This window comes from Pristiophorus japonicus, chromosome 11 (assembly GCF_044704955.1).
Source record: "Pristiophorus japonicus isolate sPriJap1 chromosome 11, sPriJap1.hap1, whole genome shotgun sequence".
NCBI classification, from domain to species: domain Eukaryota; kingdom Metazoa; phylum Chordata; class Chondrichthyes; family Pristiophoridae; genus Pristiophorus; species Pristiophorus japonicus.
The window spans coordinates 219,066,078-219,086,229 of NC_091987.1; the positions used below are offsets into that span (position 1 = coordinate 219,066,078).

General features: G+C 51.5%; 1 protein-coding gene across 4 annotated transcripts in view; it reads right to left on the reverse strand.

Moving 5' to 3' along the window:
• The window catches only part of LOC139276491 (ubiquitin carboxyl-terminal hydrolase 2-like), a 137,472-nt gene that overhangs the window by 101,237 nt on the left and 16,083 nt on the right, over window positions 1-20,152 (reverse strand). The gene's annotated exons all lie outside the window — the stretch shown is intronic.

Consider the following 20,152-nt stretch of genomic DNA (forward strand, 5'->3'; position numbering starts at 1 on the left):
AGAGAGAGGGGGGGGAGGGAGGAAGAGAGAGGGGGGGAGGGAGGAGAGAGAGAGGGGGGGAGGAGGAGAGAGAGAGGGGGGGAGGGAGGAGAGAGAAGAGGGGGGGAGGGGGGGGGGAGGGAGAGAGAGAGGGGGGGGAGGGAGGAGAGAGAGAGGGGGGAGGGAGGAGAGAGAGGGGGGGGAGGAGAGAGAGAGGGGGAGGGAGAGAGAGAGAGGGGGGAGGAGGAGAGAGAGAGAGAGGGGGGAGAGAGGAGAGAGAGAGGGGGGGAGGGAGAGAGAGAGAGAGGGAGGGAGGAGAGAGAGAGGGGGGAGGGAGGAGAGAGAGAGGGGGGAGGGAGGAGAGAGAGAGGGGGGAGGGAGGAGAGAGAGAGGGGGGGAGGGAGGAGAGAGAGGGGGAGGGAGGAGAGAGAGAGGGGGGGGAGAGAGAGGGGGGGAGGGAGGAGAGAGAGAGAGGGGGGAGGGAGGAGAGAGAGAGGTGGGGAGGAGGAGAGAGAGAGGTGGGGAGGGAGGAGAGAGAGAGGGGGGGAGGGAGGAGAGAGAGAGGGGGGGGAGGAGAGAGAGAGAGGGGGGAGGGAGGAGAGAGAGAGGGGGGAGGGAGGAGAGAGAGAGGGGGGAGGGAGGAGAGAGAGAGGGGGGGAGGGAGGAGAGAGAGAGGGGGGGAGGGAGGAGAGAGAGAGGGGGGAGGGAGGAGAGAGAGAGGGGGGAGGGTGGAGAGAGAGGGGGGGAGGGAGGAGAGAGAGAGGGGGGAGGGAGGAGAGAGAGAGGGGGGAGGGAGGAGGAGAGAGAGGGGGGAGGGAGGAGAGAGAGAGGGGTGGAGGGAGGAGAGAGAGAGGGAGGGAGAGAGGAGAGAGAGAGGGGGGGAGGGAGGAGAGAGGGTGGGGAGGGAGGAGAGAGGGGGGGGAGAGAAGAGAGAGAGGGGGAGGGAGGAGAGAGAGAGAGAGAGGGGAGAGGGAGCGGAGAGAGGGGGAGGGGGTGGGAGCGGAGAGAGGGGGAGGGAGGTGGGAGGGAGAGAGAGAGGGGAGAGGGAGCGGTAGAAGAGGGAGGGAGGGGGTGGGAAGAGGGGGAGGGGGTGGGAGAGAGGGGGAGGGGGGATTTTACAATCGATCACCTCCCATAACCCACCACAAACCTGAAATTCAAGGTTTAAATGATCTAAGCGAGTCATCATTTGTTTAATTGGACTAACAGATGTGTGCGATAGTAATAATTTAAAAATAACTGCTATTATTGCCGGAAATTCTTTTGATGAGAAACAAAACTAATTTCATCGTCAGCTCAGAGTGCAGTGATTCATCGCTGAGGCTGATCTCCTTTATCATCCCGTCAATCACCTCCTTTCCGCAGACAGACCTGTACCCACCAGTACTGTACCCAGTGTTAGTGACAGACCTGTACCCACCAGTACTGTACCCCAGTGTTATACAGTGACAGACCTGTACCCACCAGTACCCCCAGTGTTATACAGTGACAGACCTGTACCCCAGTGTTATACAGTGACAGACCTGTACCCACCAGTACTGTGCCCCAGTGTTATACAGTGACAGACCTGTACCCACCAGTACTGTACCCCAGTGTTATACAGTGACAGACCTGTACCCACCAGTACTGTACCCGTGTTATACAGTGACAGACCTGTACCCACCAGTACTGTACCAGTGTTATACAGTGACAGACCTGTACCCACCAGTACTGTATCCCAGTGTTATACAGTGACAGACCTGTACCCACCAGTACTGTACTCGTGTTATACAGTGACAGACCTGTACCCACCAGTACTGTACCCCAGTGTTATACAGTGACAGACCTGTACCCACCAGTACTGTACTCGTGTTATACAGTGACAGTCCTGTACCCACCAGTACTGTACCCCAGTTATACAGTGACAGACCTGTACCCACCAGTACTGTACCCCAGTGTTATACAGTGACAGACCTGTACCCACCAGTACTGTACCCCAGTGTTATACAGTGACAAACCTGTACCCCCAGTACTGTACCAGTGTTATACAGTGACAGACCTGTACCCACCAGTATTGTACCCCAGTGGTTATACAGTGACAGACCTGTACCCACCAGTACTGTACCCAGTGTTATACAGTGACAGACCTGTACCCACCAGTACTGTACCCCCAGTGTTATAGTGACAGACCTGTACCCACCAGTACTGTACCCCAGTGTTATACAGTGACAGACCTGTACCCACCAGTACTGTACCCCAGTGTTATACAGTGACAGACCTGTACCCACCAGTACTGTACCCGTGTTATACAGTGACAGACCTGTACCCACCAGTACTGTATCCCAGTGTTATACAGTGACAGACCTGTACCCACCAGTACTGTACTCGTGTTATACAGTGACAGACCTGTACCCACCAGTACTGTACCCCAGTGTTATACAGTGACAGACCTGTACCCACCAGTACTGTACTCGTGTTATACAGTGACAGTCCTGTACCCACCAGTACTGTACCCCAGTTATACAGTGACAGACCTGTACCCACCAGTACTGTACCCCAGTGTTATACAGTGACAAACCTGTACCCACCAGTACTGTACCCCAGTGTTATACAGTGACAGACCTGTACCCACCAGTACTGTACTCATGTTATACAGTGACAGACCTGTACCCACCAGTACTGTACTCGTGTTATACAATGACAAACCTGTACCCACCAGTACCGTACCCCAGTGTTATAGTGACAGACCTGTACCCACCAGTACTGTACCCCAGTGTTATACAGTGACAGACCTGTACCCACCAGTATTGTACCCCAGTGTTATACAGTGACAGACCTGTACCCACCAGTACTGTACCCCAGTGTTATATAGTGACAGTACTGTACCCCAGTGTTAGTGACAAACCTGTACTCACCAGTACCGTACCCCAGTGTTATAGTGACAGACCTGTACCCACCAGTACTGTACCCCAGTGATATACAGTGACAGTCCTGTACCCACCAGTACTGTACCCCAGTTATACAGTGACAGACCTGTACCCACCAGTACTGTACCCCAGTGTTATACAGTGACAGACCTGTACCCACCAGTACTGAACCCCAGTGTTATATAGTGACAGTACTGTACCCCAGTGTTATTTTTGTTTTTATTCATTCCTGGGATGTGGGCGTCGCTGGCAAGATCAGCATTTATTGCCCATCCCTAATTGTCCCTTGAGAAGGTGGTGGTGAGCCGCCTTCTTGAACCGCTGCAGTCCGTGTGGTGAAGGTGCTCCCACAGTGCTGTTCGGTTGAGAATTCAAGGATTTTGACCCAGCGACGATGAAGGAACGGCCGATATATTTCCAAGTCAGGATGGTGTGTGACTGGGAGGGGTACGTGGAGGTGATGGTGTTCCCATGCGCCTGCTGCCCTTGTCCTTCTAGGTGGTAGAGCTCACGGGTTTGGGAGGTGCTGCCGAAGAAGCCTTGGCGAGTTGCCGCAGTGCATCTTGTAGATGGTACACACTGCAGCCACGGTGGGCCGGTGGTGGAGGGAGTGAATGGGATGGGGTGCCAAAGCGAGCTACTTTGTCCTGGATGGTGTTGTTGGAGCTGCACTCATCCATTCAAGTGGAGAGTGTTCCATCACACTCCTGACTTGTGCCTTGTAGATGGTGGGAAGGCTTTGGGGAGTCAGGAGGTGAGACACTCGCCACAGAATACCCAGCCTCTGACCCGCTTTTGTGGCCACAGTATTTATATGGCTTGATGGTAACGGTAGAATGAGGGATATGCCAGGCCATGAGGTTACAGATTGTGGTGGAATACAATTCTGCTGCTGCTGATGGCCCACAGCACATCATGGATGCCCAGTTTTGAGCTGCTAGATCTGTTCTGAATCTATCCCATTTAGCACGGTGGTAGTGCCACACAACACGATGGAGGGTGTCCTCAGTGTGAAGACGGGACTTCATCTCCACAATGACACTGCGGTGGTCACTGCTATCAATGTTGTCATGGACAGATGCATCTGCGACAGGTAGATTTGTGAGGACAAGGTCAAGTAGGTTTTTCCCTCGTGCTCTCTCACCACCTGCTGCAGGCCCGGTTTGGCAGCTATGTCCTTCAGGACTTGGCCAGCTTAGTCAGTAGTGGTGCTACCGAGCCACTCTTGGTGACGGACATTAAATTCTCCCACCCAGAGTACATTCTGTGCCCTTGCTACTCTCAGTGCTTCTTCCAAGTGGTGTTCACCATGATGGAGTACTGATTCACCAGCTGAGAGAGGGCGGTAGGTGGTAATCAGCAGGAGGTTTCCTTGCCAATGCTTGACCTGAAGCCATGAGACTACATGGGGTTTGGAGTCAATGTTGAGGACTCCCAGGGCCACTCCCTCCCGACTGTATACCGCTGAGCCACCACCCCTGGTGGGCCTGTCCTGCCGGTGGGACAGGACATACCCAGGGATGGTGATGGAGGAGTCTGGGTCATTGGCTGAAAGGTATGATTCTGTGAGTATATCAGGCTGTTGCTTGACTTGCCTGAGGGACAGCTCTCCCAATTTTGGTACAAGTCCCCAGATGTTGGTGAGAAGGACTTTGCAGGGTTGTCTGGGCTGGGTGTGCCGTTGTCATGTCCATAGCAAGTGCCGAGGTCAATCCTATTTTATTCTTATTATTGTGTTTCGTAGCGGTTGTGTACAACTGAGGGTCTCGCTGGGCCATTTCAGAGGGCAGTTAAAAGTCAACCACACTGCTGTGGGTCTGGAGTCACATGTAGGCCCGACCGGGTAAGGACGGCAGATTTCCTTCCCTAAAGCACAATTAGTGAACCAGATGGGCTTTTACGACAATCCGATAGTTTCATGGTCATCATTACTGATACTAGCATTTTATTCCAGATTTTTTATTTAATTAATTGAATTAAAATTCCACAGCTGCCGCGGTGAGATTTGAACTCGTGTCCCTGGATCATTAGCCCAGGCCCCTGGATTACTGGTCCACTGACGTTATCACTATGCTACTGTTCCCAATACAGCGATAAACCTGTATCCACCAGTACTGTACCCCATTATACAGCGACAGACCTGTACCCACCATTATACAGCGACAGACCTGTACCCCAGTATTATACAGCGACAGACCTGTACCCACCAGTACTGTACCCCAGTAATATACAGTGACAGACCTGTACCCACCAGCACTGTACCCCAGTATTATACAGCGACAGACCTGTACCCACAGTACTGTACCCTAATATTATATAGTGACAGACCTGAACCCACCAGTACTGTGCCCATGTTATACAGTGACAGACTTGTACCCACCAGTACAGTGCCCCAGGGTTACACAGGGACAGACCTGTACCCACCAGTACTGTACCCCAGTATTATACAGTGACGGACCTGTACCCACCAGTACTGTACCCCAGTGTTATACAGTCCCTAACACTCCCAGGGCAGGTACAGCACAGGGTTAGATACAGAGTAAAGCTCCCTTTTAATTGACCTTCGATTCCCAGGATTCACCACTCTGTCAGACTAACACTCACATTCCGTAGTAGGGATCAGTGACAGTGAGAGATAACAGTACGCCGGTTATTCAATGTACAGTGAGTGAGTGAAGAACTAGCGGAGTGCGAAATTATGGAGCCCTGAGCAAGATTGAGAGTGGAGGAGTTTTTGTTTCCAATTGGATTATACATCATTCCCAGCTGAAATAGTTCATGCTGTGTTGATGTAACATTTAATAAACAGTCCCATGATTCTCGTGGCCCTAAAATTAATGGATGCATTGGTGATCATTTTCCAAAATTCCATAGACTCTGGATCAGTACCTATGGATTGGAGGGTAGCTAATGTAAACCCACTTTTAAAAAAAAGGAGGGAGAGAGAAAACAAGGAATTATAGACCGGTTAGCCGGACATCGGTGATGGGGAAAATGCTGGAATCAATTACTAAAGATGTAAAAGCAGCGCATTTGAAAAGCAGTGACAGGATCGGTCCAAGTCAGCATGGATTTATGAAGGGGAAATCATGCTCGACAAATCTTCAAGAATTTTTTGAGGATGTAACTAGCAGAGTGGACAAGGGAGAACCAGTGGATGTGGTGTATTTGGACTTTCAAAAAGCTTTTGACAAGGTCCCACACAAGAGATTAGTGTGCAAAATTAAGGCACATGGTATTGGGGGTAATGTATTGACGTGGATAGAGAACTGGTTGGCAGACAGGAAACAAAGAGTGGGAATAAACGGGTCCTTTTCAGAATGGCAGGCAGTGACCAGTGGGGTGCCGCAAGGTTCAGTGCTGGGACCCCAGCTATTTACAATATACATTAATCAGGGCTGGGAACTCAACATCCATGGGTACTCAACATCCATGGGTATTCAACATTCAGGAAGGATAGAATAAAAGGAAAAGGAGGTGGGGTAGCATTGCTGGTTAAAAAGAGATTAATGCAATAGTTAGGAAGGACATTAGCTTGGATGCAGAACACCAAAGGGCAAAAAACGTTAGTGGAAGTTGTGTACAGACCTCCAAACAGTAGTAGTGATGTTGGGGAGGGCATCAAACAGGAAATTAGGGGTGCATGCAATAAAGGTGCAGCAGTTATCATGGGTGACTTTAATATGCATATAGATTGGGCTAGCCAAACTGGAAGCAATACAGTGGAGGAGGATTTCCTGGAGTGCATAAGGGATGGTTTTCTAGACCAATATGTCGAGGAACCAACGAGGGGGGAGGCCATCTTAGACTGGGTGCTGTGCAATGAGAGAGGATTAATTAGCAATCTCGTTGTCCGAGGCCCCTTGGGGCAGAGTGACCATAATATGGTGGAATTCTACATTAGGATGGAGAATGTAACAGTTAATTCAGAGACCATGGTCCAGAACTTAAAAAAGGGTAACTTTGAAGGTATGAGGCATGAATTGGCTAGGATAGATTGGCAAATGATACTTAAGGGGTTGACAGTGGATGGGCAATGGCAGACATTTAGAGACCGCATGGATGAACTACAACAATTGTACATCCCTGTCTGGCGTAAAAATAAAAAAGGAAAGGTGGCTCAACCGTGGCTATCAAGGGAAATCAGGGATAGTATTAAAGCCATGGAAGTGGCATACAAATTGGCCAGAAATAGCAGTGAAGCTGGGGACTGGGAGAAATTTAGAACTCAGCAGAGGAGGACAAAGGGTTTGATTAGGGCAGGGAAAATAGAGTACGAGAGGAAGCTTGCAGGGAACATTAAGACGGACTGCAAAAGTTTCTATAGATATGTAAAGAGAAAAAGGTTAGTAAAGACAAACGTAGGTCCCCTGCAGTCAGAATCAGGGGAAGTCATAACGGGGAACAAAGAAATGGCAGACCAATTGAACAAGTACTTTGGTTCGGTATTCACTGAGGAGGACACAAACAACCTTCCGGATATAAAAGGGGTCAGAGGGTCAAGTAAGAAGGAGGAACTGAGGGAAATCCTTATTAGTCGGGAAATTGTGTTGGGAAATTGATGGGATTGAAGGCCGATAAATCCCCAGGGCCTGATGGACTGCATCCCAGAGTACTTAAGGAGGTGGCCTTGGAAATAGCGGATGCATTGACAGTCATTTTCCAACATTCCATAGACTCTGGATCAGATCCTATGGAGTGGAGGGTAGCCAATGTAACCCCACTTTTTAAAAAAAGGAGGGAAGAGAGTAAAAAGGGAATTATAGACCGGTCAGCCTGACATCAGTAGTGGGTAAAATGATGGAATCAATTATTAAGGATGTCATAGCAGCGCATTTGGAAAGAGGTGACATGATAGGTTCAAGTCAGCATGGATTTGTGAAAGGGAAATCATGCTTGACAAATCTTCTGGAATTTTTTGAGGATGTTTCCAGTAGAGTGGACAAGGGAGAACCAGTTGATGTGGTATATTTGGACTTTCAGAAGGCTTTCGACAAGGTCCCACACAAGAGATTAATGTGCAAAGTTAAAGCACATGGGATTGGGGGTAGTGTGCTGACATGGATTGAGAACTGTTTGTCAGACAGGAAGCAAAGAGTAGGAGTGAATGAGTACTTTTCAGAATGGCAGGCAGTGACTAGTGGGGTACCGCAAGGTTCTGTGCTGGGGCCCCAGCTGTTTACATTGTACATTAATGATTTGGACGAGGGGATTAAATGTAGTATCTCCAAATTTGCAGATGACACTAAGTTGGGTGGCAGTGTGAGCTGCGAGGAGGATGCTATGAGGCTGCAGAGTGACTTGGATAGGTTAGGTAAGTGGGCAAATGCATGGCAGATAATGTGGATAAATGTGAGGTTATCCACTTTGGTGGTAAAAACAGAAAGACAGACGATTATCTGAATGGTGACAGATTAGGAAAAGGGGAGGTGCAACGAGACCTGGGTGTCATGGTACATCAGTCATTGAAGGTTGGCATGCAGGTACAGCAGGCGGTTAAGAAAGCAAATGGCATGTTGGCCTTCATAGCGAGGAGATTTGAGTACAGGGGCAGAGAGGTATTGCTACAGTTGTACAGGGCCTTGGTGAGGCCACACCTGGAGTATTGTGTACAGTTTTGGTCTCCTAACTTGAGGAAGGACATTCTTGCTATTGAGGGAGTGCAGCGAAGGTTCACCAGACTGATTCCCGGGATAGCGGGACTGACATATCAAGAAAGACTGGATCAACTGGGCTTGTATTCACTGGAGTTCAGAAGAATGAGAGGGGTCTCATAGAAACGTTTAAAATTCTGATGGGTTTAGACAGGTTAGATGCAGGAAGAATGTTCCCAATGTTGGGGAAGTCCAGAACCAGGGGTCACAGTCAAAGGATAAGGGATAAGCCATTTAGGACCGAGATGAGGAGAAACTTCTTCACCCAGAGAGTGGTGAACCTGTGGAATTCTCTGCCACAGAAAGTTGTTGAGGCCAATTCACTAAATATATTCAAAAAAGAGTTAGATATAGTCCTTACTACTAGGGGGATGAAGGGGTATGGCGAGAAAGCAGGAATGGGGTACTGAAGTTGCATGTTCAGCCATGAACTCATTGAATGGTGGTGCAGGCTGGAAGGGTCGAATGGCCTACTCCTGCACCTATTTTCTATGTTTCTATGATTTAGACAAAGGAATTGAGTGGAATATCTCCAAGTTTGCAGATGACACTAAGCTGTGTGGAAGCATGAGCTGTGAGGAGGATGCTAAGTGGCTGCAGGGTGATTTGAACAGGTTAGGTAAATGGGCAAATGCATGGCAAATGCTGTATAATGTGGATAAACGTGAGGTTATCCACTGTGGTGGCAAAAACAGGAAGGCAGATTATCTGAATGGTGACAGATTAGTAAAAGGGGAGGTGCAATGAGACCTGGGTGTCATGGTGCATCAGTCACTGAAGGTTGGCATGCAGGTACAGCAGGCGGTGAAGAAAGCAAATGGCATGCTGGCCTTCATAGCGAGAGGATTTGAGTATAGGAGCAGGGAGGTCTAATTGCAGTTGTACAGGGCCTTGGTGAGACCACACCTTGAGTATTACGGGGGAGCCAATTTAAAACCGAGTCGAGAAGGAATTTCTTCTCCCAGAGGGTTGTGAATCTGTGGAATTCTCTGCCCAAGGAAGCAGTTGAGGCTAGCTCGTTGAATGTATTCAAGTCACAGATAGATAGATTTTTAACCAATAAGGGAATTAAGGGTTACGGGGAGCGGGCGGGTAAGTGGAGCTGAGTCCACGGCCAGATCAGCCATGATCTTGTTGAATGGCGGAGCAGGCTCGAGGGGCTAGATGGCCTACTCCTGTTCCTAATTCTTATGTTCTTATGTTCTTATGTATTGTGTTCAGTTTTGGTCTCCTAATCTGAGGAAGGACATTCTTGCTATTGAGGGAGTGCAGCGAAGGTTCACCAGACTGATTCCCGGGATGGCAGGACTGACATATGAAGAAAGACTGGATCGACTAGGCTTATATTCACTGGAATTTAGAAGAATGAGAGGGGATCTCATAGAAACATATAAAATTATGACGGGACTGGACAGGTTAGATGCAGGAAGAATGTTCCCGATGTTGGGGAAGTCCAGAACCAGGGGTCACAGTCTAAAGATAAGGAGTAAGCCATTTAGGACCGAGATGAGGAGAAACTTTTTCACCCAGAGAGTGGTGAATCTGTGGAATTCTATACCACAGAAAGTTGTTGATGCCAGTTCATTAGATATATTCAAAAGGGAGTTAGATGTGGCCCTTACAGCTAAAGGGATCAAGGAGTATGGAGAGAAAGCAGGAATGGGGTACTGAAGTTGCATGATCAGCCATGATCATATTGAATGGTGGTGCAGGCTCGAAGGGCCGAATGGCCTACTCCTGCACCTACTTTCTATGTTTCTATGTTTCTAGGTCTGGACCAGGATTGTGGGACACAAGTGCTGTACCTGGAAGCTGCTGATTGTTGACCAGCGAGTACCCTGGAAATGGCCATGTGACAGGCAGTGAACCAGGGTCAGAGTCACAGACAGGCAGTCTCATCCTGCCCCACTGGGAATGATTCACAGACAGCCTGTTGGGCAAGACCATCAGAAGCTGCACAGCAGAAAGTGCTGATAGACTGACCAAAGTGAACAGACAATCCCAGTGTACACATGCCATCGACACACAATCTCACACATCGTACATGTGTCAGACACACAATCCCACACACTATACACATGCCATCGACACACACTCCGCGAAGTAGACGTAACCAAACAGAAAAGTGAATATTAGGAGCAGCAAAACTACAATGGCGTCAGCCTTTTAATTTTCTAGTTCCCCAAGAGTGTTCCAAATTGCTGAGAGGACTGGAAGGAATCGGATAAAACGGGAACACAATGGGAATATGAGCAGCTCAGTCACATCCACAATTCACATTTTCCTTTCCAGTTGAAAGCAATGTCTCGGTATTGACTTTGGCCGGACATCTGACAATCGAGCGGGTCACTGACCATAGTTGGATATCTGTTTTGCCAGGGAAGCGTTTAGCTGGGAATGTCAGATAAAAACAGATGCGAGAGTGAGGGTGGGGGTGTGGGTGCGAGAGTGAGGGTGGGGGTGTGGGTGCGAGAGTGAGGGTGGGGGTGTGGGTGCGAGAGTGAGGGTGGGGGTGTGGGTGCGAGAGTGAGGGTGGGGGTGTGGGTGCGAGAGTGAGGGTGGGGGTGTGGGTGCGAGAGTGAGGGTGGGGGTGTGGGTGCGAGAGTGAGGGTGGGGGTGTGGGTGCGAGAGTGAGGGTGGGGGTGTGGGTGCGAGAGTGAGGGTGGGGGTGTGGGTGCGAGAGTGAGGGTGGGGGTGTGGGTGCGAGAGTGAGGGTGGGGGTGTGGGTGCGAGAGTGAGGGTGGGGGTGTGGGTGCGAGAGTGAGGGTGGGGGTGTGGGTGCGAGAGTGAGGGTGGGGGTGTGGGTGCGAGAGTGAGGGTGGGGGTGTGGGTGCGAGAGTGAGGGTGGGGGTGTGGGTGCGAGAGTGAGGGTGGGGGTGTGGGTGCGAGAGTGAGGGTGGGGGTGTGGGTGCGAGAGTGAGGGTGGGGGTGTGGGTGCGAGAGTGAGGGTGGGGGTGTGGGTGCGAGAGTGAGGGTGGGGGTGTGGGTGCGAGAGTGAGGGTGGGGGTGTGGGTGCGAGAGTGAGGGTGGGGGTGTGGGTGCGAGAGTGAGGGTGGGGGTGTGGGTGCGAGAGTGAGGGTGGGGGTGTGGGTGCGAGAGTGAGGGTGGGGGTGTGGGTGCGAGAGTGAGGGTGGGGGTGTGGGTGCGAGAGTGAGGGTGGGGGTGTGGGTGCGAGAGTGAGGGTGGGGGTGGGTGCGAGAGTGAGAGTGTGGGTGGGTGCGAGAGTGAGAGTGTGGGTGGGTGCGAGAGTGAGAGTGTGGGTGGGTGCGAGAGTGAGGGTGTGGGTGGGTGCGAGAGAGAGAGTGTGGGTGGGTGCGAGAGTGAGGGTGTGGGTGGGTGCGAGAGTGAGAGTGTGGGTGGGTGCGAGAGAGAGAGTGTGGGTGGGTGCGAGAGTGAGGGTGTGGGTGGGTGCGAGAGTGAGGGTGTGGGTGCGAGAGAGAGGGTGTGGGTGCGAGAGAGAGAGAGGGGGTGGGGGTGGGTGCGAGAGAGTGAGAGTGTGGGTGGGTGCGAGAGTGAGAGAGAGAGGGTGGGGGTGGGTGCGAGAGTGAGAGAGAGGGTGGGGGTGGGTGCGAGAGTGAGAGAGAGGGTGGGGGTGGGTGCGAGAGTGAGAGAGAGGGTGGAGGTGGGTGCGAGTGAGCCTGAGAGAGCGAGAGCTTGTGAATCACACTAGGATACGGATCCTCAGAGCTATTGAACCGTGAGAGCATCAAAGCCAATCCTGTTTTCACCCAACGAGCGATCAGGCGCAGGAACCCCGGCTGATATTCCCCCTCCCTCGCTCAGGGCCACTTAGAGCAATTTTACTTCTCTGCCAAGCCCCTCAGTACTAGCACAGACACAGGCCATTCGGCCCACCGCTCTGTGCCAGGGTTTATGCCCCACCGCTCCGTGCCGGGGTTTATGCTCCACACCAGCCTCCCGCCCCTCTCCACTTCACTCCATCACCATATCCTTCTATTCCTTCCTCCCTCCCTCATGTTTATCCAGCCTCCCCTTAAATGCATCGATACTATTCATCTCAGCTCCCACATTCTCACCCCTCTCTGGGTAAAGATGCTTCTCCTGAATTCCCCATTGGATTGACAGCCCCGAGTTCTGGTCTCATCCGCAAGAGAAAGCATCTTCTCTACGTCTAATCCTTCAAACCCTTTCATATTCTTAAAAACCTCCATCAGGCCACCCCTCAGCCTTCCCTTTGAGAGGAGAGTCCAGCCAATGTTCACTGTAAGCTGCGCTGTGTTGTGTGTGTGTTTATTTCAGTGCGTGGTCTCGTTAACTTTCTGTGCATGCGCGGTACTCCTACTGTAAGAGCCGGTGGGCGTTGTGCGCGGGACCTTGTAGATCACTGGCCCCAGCCTGGGTCAGTCTCTGACTGTTACAGGAGCACTGGCCCCAGCCTGGGTCAGTCTCCGACTGTTACAGGAGCACTGGCCCCAGCCTGGGTCAGTCTCCGACTGTTACAGGAGCACTGGCCCCAGCCTGGGTCAGTCTCCGACTGTTACAGGAGCACTGGCCCCAGCCTGGGTCAGTCTCCGACTGTTACAGCCTCTCGGTTCCTGCTGCTGTGTCAGGCTGAACCAAGACCCGCTTGGTCGATGTGACTCAGTATTGCTTGAAGGGAGGGGCGCAGCTTGTGTGTCGTGTTATTCCTTACTTCAGAGGCCAGCGATCTCCCCCTCGACTGGAACAGATTGTACGCAGAGATTGGAACAGACATGGTTTCAGGATTAATTCCAGTTCAGAAACACGTGTCTCCGACACATTGTACGACGGAATCTGGGCCCAGCAGGCAAGAGAACATGTGTATTGAGAGAGGCTTCACCACTCAGACTGCTCTCCTATTTATATGCAATATGAGGTTATAAAAACACTAAACACGGACAGACCCGCTCCAGGGCTCAGGAGTGGGGTCAGGGCTCTCCTCATCACCAGCACACAGCAAGACTGCAATCCCCTGCAAACAGAACACACGGACAAGAATCACAAGCTCGGCAGCAGATAAACAACAGTCCCAATTAAAATTCTAACAGACTGAAACCAGGCAAAGCTCAGTGAACAGCACAGATTGCGACAGATCAGAGTTTGGATTCTGTGAAGTGTCCCTTTCACAGGTACAGAGCCAGAACTCCACACCCCAGACTTGAGTGGCCCAGTATCTCACTTTGGAGACTGTTACATACCTGCCATGGTTCTCTGCTCTTCAGACAATGAAATAACCCCAAAAATTCTAAAACAATAGATATCCGGGAGAGTGTTACAGGCTAGAATTTAATTGAGGGGTTCATATATAGAACAGATACTCGGGAGTGAGTTACAGGCTGAAATATAACCGAGGGGTTCAGGTGGGGTTTATATATAGTATGACGAATACCCGGGATGGATTAAGATCTTTGTGCAGTAATCTTGTGGTGCATGATTAATTCATGAGATCACACTGCACCTTCAATAATCTGTTGATGACCGAGAAATTAGTCATTTTATTTTCTGCAGATAGGCGATTATTTTTCATCTTCCGGCTCGAAGTATAGGTGTAGTAGAATAGTTCAGGGTGAGTGTTATATATGTAAACTTGTATTTACTCTGTACAGCCACCAGAGGGCTCATCCCCTGGAGTCCCAAGGGATTCCATAATCCCTTGGGAGCACAGATATTTAAGAAGGCTTCACAGGTTGGAGAGGCACTTTGGAGACCTGCAATAAAAGACTACGGTCACACTTTACTTTGAGCTCAGTCTGACTCTTTCTCCATACACAACAGTGAGTGAGTGGATGAGCGAGAAATAGATGGTGCTTCACGCATTGTATGGAGGTGCCTGCATTATGACAGGGACGGGTCCAATCGACTGATGATCCCTGCGACACTGGAACGCTCCGGACACACAGGACAATAACAGCATTGCAACCATTGAAAATACAACCCTGGCTCATTCAACATCCCTCCTTCAACAGTTGCTAAATCAGAGAGCGCAACAACAAAGTGAAGTGACATACCTGGTTCTGACACCACGCCAGGCTCCCAGTTCAAGCCATGGCCTATTCTGGCTGAGCTTATCTGGGCCAGGTCATTACCGTTGGGTTCAGCAGCTCCCCCCCCTCCCCCAGGCTAGGAAGATAGAACTTTAGCCAGGCTTCCCATTCCCAATCGCTAACCCAGAAAATGCAGATCTCGGTCACGACTGTGCAGCCCGCCACAGGTAAATAGCCTCCCAACACTCGGTATCTAGGCTTGCTTGCGACCAATGGTTATTTCCCAGCAAGGATTCGCTCCCCGAAAAAAAAAAGGGGGAAACTGGATAAAATACAAAAAAATTCATTGTTTGCCCATGGACTGAAGAGGGACAGAAGCATGGCACTCAAACTCCAGGGAGAGCTGACCAAGCCAAGAGAGAACATGGAAATATATCGCCGTTCCTTCATCGTCGCTGGGTCACAATCCTGGAACTCCCTCCCTAACAGCACTGTGGGAGCACCTTCACCACACGGACTGCAGCGGTTCAACAAGGCGGCTCACCACCACCTTCTCAAGGGGCAATTATGGATGGGCAATAAATGCCGGCCTGGCCAGCGATGCTCACATTCCGCCAATGATTTAAATAAGTAAAAAGGGAGAGGGATGCTGGAAGTGTTGCATCAGGAGCACAATCAGCCAACTGTGGAATCATTAATCTGATTGCAGACCCATTCCAAAAGCCCACACACACCACGCACGCAATTCGAAATACCTCAGCATTCCCTCACCACACCCATGCATCACAGAACCAGGCGCGTCTGATCTCATCCCCCAACATCCAGCTGTTTCTTGCTGGAGAACAGTATTCCGTGGGCGTCAAACCACTGCAAAGGCCGATGGTGTTGGGCCATCTTCTCGGATCAACATAGCTGCACAGCACAGAACGAGGCTAGATGATCTGGTCATTATCACATTGCTGTGTGTGGGAGTTTGCTGTGTACAAGTTGGCTGCTGCATTTCCCACATTACAACAGTGATTGCACTTCAAAAGTACTTCATTGGTTGTGAAGCGCTTTGGGACGTCCTGAAGTTGTGAAAGGCGCTATAGAAATGCAAGTCTTTCTTTCACAGGTTGTTTTGGGCTTTCTGGCATTGCCTCAATTTCAAAATTCACATTCTTATTTACAAATCCCTCCATGGCCTCACCCCTCCCTATCTCTAATTACCTCCAGCCCCACAACCTCCCCACCCTCCCAGATCTCTGCGCTCCTTTAATTCTGCGCTCTCGAACATCCCTGACTATAATCGCTTAACCATCGGTGGCCGTACCTTCTGTTGCTTGGGACGCAATCTCGAACTCCCTCCCTAAACCTCTCCGTTTCTCATTCCCCCTTCAAGGTGCTCCTTAAAACCTACCTCTTTGACCAAGCTTTTTGTCATCTACGCTAATTTCTACTTGTGCAGCTTGGTGTCAAATTTTTTATCACATAATACTCCTGAAGTGCTTTGGGATGTTTCACTGTTAAAGGTGCTATATAAATACAGGTTGTTGTTGTTGCTGATTCCCCGGACTCTGCGGGTAAAGACACATTCATCGCAGCTCTCAGCAGCAACACAATAGCCTTCAAAACCTTCCAATAAAATATTGATGAACTCCGATTACTGAATGGGCTTCGATGCTCTGTGAAGCACCTCAGTACCAGCACTGACAGCAGGATACTGCAGAGATCCTGGGATCCCACAAACACTGCCCCAGGAACTCCGGGAACACACGCCCTCCTCTCCCCCCGGGGGGTGGGGGGAAAGACTCCGGGATCAGTGCAATCTTGAAATTTTAAATCAAGGGAAAATGAGAACGCATGCTGCTGATATTGTGAAGGTGCACCAGGCCGACCAACCACACAGCACAACATACCCCTGGAATATTTCATCTCCGGATGATTAATCCGTGTCAGAATATAACAGACATTACGAACAGGGTCTCAGGAAACGCACCCTAAACAGCCTGCTCCCCACACACCCCCCTCTCTCTCACTGCTCCCCCACCCTGCCCCTCAGTCCTGTCCCTCTCCACAGCTGCACCTAAACAGCTCTCAGCGATGAGGTGACTTTAGCACAGCAGGGATAAAATGATACTGAGCAGAGTCAGGGGAGGCGGTGTGAGGAGAGAAAACAGAGACAGAGAGATAAAGGGAGGAGCTGGTGGGGGGACGGGACGTGGGGGAGGTTTCCATTCCCTCCAGAAGTCAAAGCAAGTGAATGTCAGTCTGTAAATACAAAATTGAACCTTGTGGGAAGTTTATTTTGAAGTTTTATTTTCCAGCACTGATGAAAAGATGCCATTTGCATCTCTTGTGATCCAAGTGCAGAGCGCGGGGCTTTAAATAGACGGTGAACAGCGGTTCCAGTTACAGCACCGAGTTCTCACTATTTCCTTACAGCCAGGCTCGCAATTAACCCTATAAATGCTGCCCAGAAGCATCGTGATGAAGGCACAGCAACATAGCTCCGGGCCTGGGTGGTTTGTCAATCAGTAACATGCGGCCGGGCTGAACCTCGTTTCCCCAGCACCCCTCGACCGTCCAGCTTGTGATCTCACCCAATGCCAGTACAGGCAGAGAGCCAGGGGAACAGACTGCACACATTAAACAAACCCGCATTGATATAGCGCCTTCATGTCCTTGGGACGTCCCAGAGTGCTTGACTGCCAATCAAATTCTGAAATCACTTTTTAGGCAAAACACAGCAGGCAATTTGTACACAGCAGTTTTATTTGTTATTCGAGACCCGTGAGCCAGTGGCAGGACGGGAGACGGTGGTGACCACGCTGGTGTGAGAATGGAGTCACCTATAGGCCCAAACTGGGTAAGGATGGCAGGTTTCCTTCCCGAAAAAGGACATTAGTAAACCCGTTAAAAACCCAACGACAATCCTACAGCTTCATGGTCACTTTTACGGATCGCAGATTTTTATTTCCAGATTTTTTTTTAAAAAACTAAATTCAAATTCTGAACCTGCCACAGTTCACATTGTCTGGAACTCTAACAGACGGAAGACACATTGAGTAGATCAGTCTTTGGAATCTCTGGATTGTGGGTCCAGTGACATAAGCAGCAAGACCACATACCATGTGATAGGAATGGCCAGTTAATCGGTTTTAGTTACAGGTGGAATGTTGGCCAGGACACTTTAGAAAACATACCCGAGGACCTTTTACGTCCACCTGACAGTAGAGGGGACTCAGTTAAAAGTTTCATCCAAAAGACTGACCCTCCGACAGTGCGACGCTCCCTCAGCACTGCCCCTCCGACAGTGCGGCGCTCCCTCAGCACTGCCCCTCCGACAGTGCGGGGCTCCCTCAGCACTGCCCCTCCGACAGTGCGGGGCTCCCTCAGCACTGCCCCTCCGACAGTGCGGGGCTCCCTCAGCACTGCCCCTCCGACAGTGCGGGGCTCCCTCAGCACTGCCCCTCCGACAGTGCGGGGCTCCCTCAGCACTGCCCCTCCGACAGTGCGGGGCTGTAGTGATACCCGCCCTCCTGTATGGCTCAGAGACATGGACCATGTACAGTAGACGCCTCAAGTCGCTGGAGAAATACAACCAATGTCACCGCAAGCTCCTACAAATTCCCTGGGAGGACAGACGCACCAACGTTAGTGTCCTCGACCAGGCCAACATACCCAGCATTGAAACACTGACCACACTCGACCAGCTCCGCTGGGCGGGCCACATCGTCCGCATGCCAGATACGAGGCTCCCAAAGCAAGCGCTCTACTCGGAACTCCTTCACGGCAAGCGAGCCCAGGTGGGCAGAAGAAACGTTTCAAGGACACCCTCAAAGCCTCCCTGATAAAGTGCAACATCCCCACTGACACCTGGGAGTCCCTGGCCCAAGACCGCCCTAAGTGGAGGAAGTGCATCCGGGAGGGCGCTGAGCACCTCGAGTCTCGTCGCCGAGAGCATGCAGAAATCAAGCGCAGACAGCGGAAGGAGCGTGCGGCAAACCTGTCCCACCCTCCCCTTCCCTCAACCACTGTCTGTCCCACCTGTGACAGGAACTGTGGTTCTTGTATTGGACTATTCAGCCACCTAAGGACTCATTTTTAAAGAGTGGAAGCAAGTCTTCCTCGATTCCGAGGGACTGCCGAGGATGATGACTCCCTTAGTACCGCCCCTGGGATAATGTACGCTCCCTCAGTATGGCGCTCCCTCAGCATGGCGCTCCCTCAGCACGGCCCCCTCTGACCGTGCGGCGCTCCCTCAGCACTGCCCCCTCCGACCGTGCGGCGCTCCCTCAGCACTGCCCCCTCCGACCGTGCGGCGCTCCCTCAGCACTGCCCCTCTGACCGTGCGGCGCTCCCTCAGCACTGCCCCTCTGACCGTGCGGCGCTCCCTCAGCACTGCCCCCTCCGACAGTGCGGCGCTCCCTCAGCACGGCCCCTCTGACCGTGCGGCGCTCCCTCAGCACTGCCCCCTCCAACCGTGCGGCGCTCCCTCAGCACGGCCCCTCCGACCGTGCGGCGCTCCCTCAGCACGGCCCCTCTGACCGTGCGGCGCTCCCTCAGCACGGCCCCTCCGACCGTGCGGCGCTCCCTCAGCACTGCCCCTCCGACCGTGCGGCGCTCCCTCAGCACGGCCCCTCCGACCGTGCGGCACTCCCTCAGCACTGCATTGGGTGTGTTGGACTGGTTGATGTGCTCAGCTCTCGTGGCAGGATTGAAGCCACGACCTTCTGACTCAGTTGAGTGTACCAGCCTGAAGCTCACTGATTCTGTGTCGAGCAAACTGGAAACAGGTTCAGCCAGTTCCACAATACCAAGCTTGTGCTTCTACCCACAAATCCAGAGCAACATGTTTCTAACGAAAAGAAATGTCAGACTTAATCCCTTACAGAGCACACCCAAGGGCGGCAGGGACACGATGGAGCAAACATTCGCGCAAGGGACTGGGCGGTGCGTGCGGTAGCTTAAGCTTTCACCCCTGCAACCTGGAGTCAGATCCAGACAAGACGGACAGGATCAGCGAGTCTTCAGTCTGTTAGAGTTCCAGATGAAATGAGCAGAACAACTGCAACTGCACAAAACCCAGAATTTCACATTAGATTGGTAATCTCACTCCAAGAGGCCACAGCACTGCTGCTGTGGGAAGTGCCATTGAGGGGGAGGCCCCTGTTGGGAGTGTAGAGGGAGCTTTACTCTGTATCTAACCCCCTGTACCTGCCCTGGGAGTGTTTGATGGGACAGTGTAGAGGGAGCTTTACTCTGTATCTAACCCCCTGTACCTGCCCTGGGAGTGTTTGATGGGACAGTGTAGAGGGAGCTTTACTCTGTATCTAACCCCCTGTACCTGCCCTGGCAGTGTTTGATGGGACAGTGTAGAGGGAGCTTTACTCTGTATCTAACCCCCTGTACCTGCCCTGGGAGTGTTTGATGGGACAGTGTAGAGGGAGCTTTACTCTGTATCTAACCCCCTGTACCTGCCCTGGCAGTGTTTGATGGGACAGTGTAGAGGGAGCTTTACTCTGTATCTAACCCCCTGTACCTGCCCTGGCAGTGTTTGATGGGACAGTGTACATAGAAACATAGAAAATAGGTGCAGGAGCAGGCCATTCAGCCCTTCTAGCCTGCACCGCCATTCAATGAGTTCATGGCTGAACATGAAACT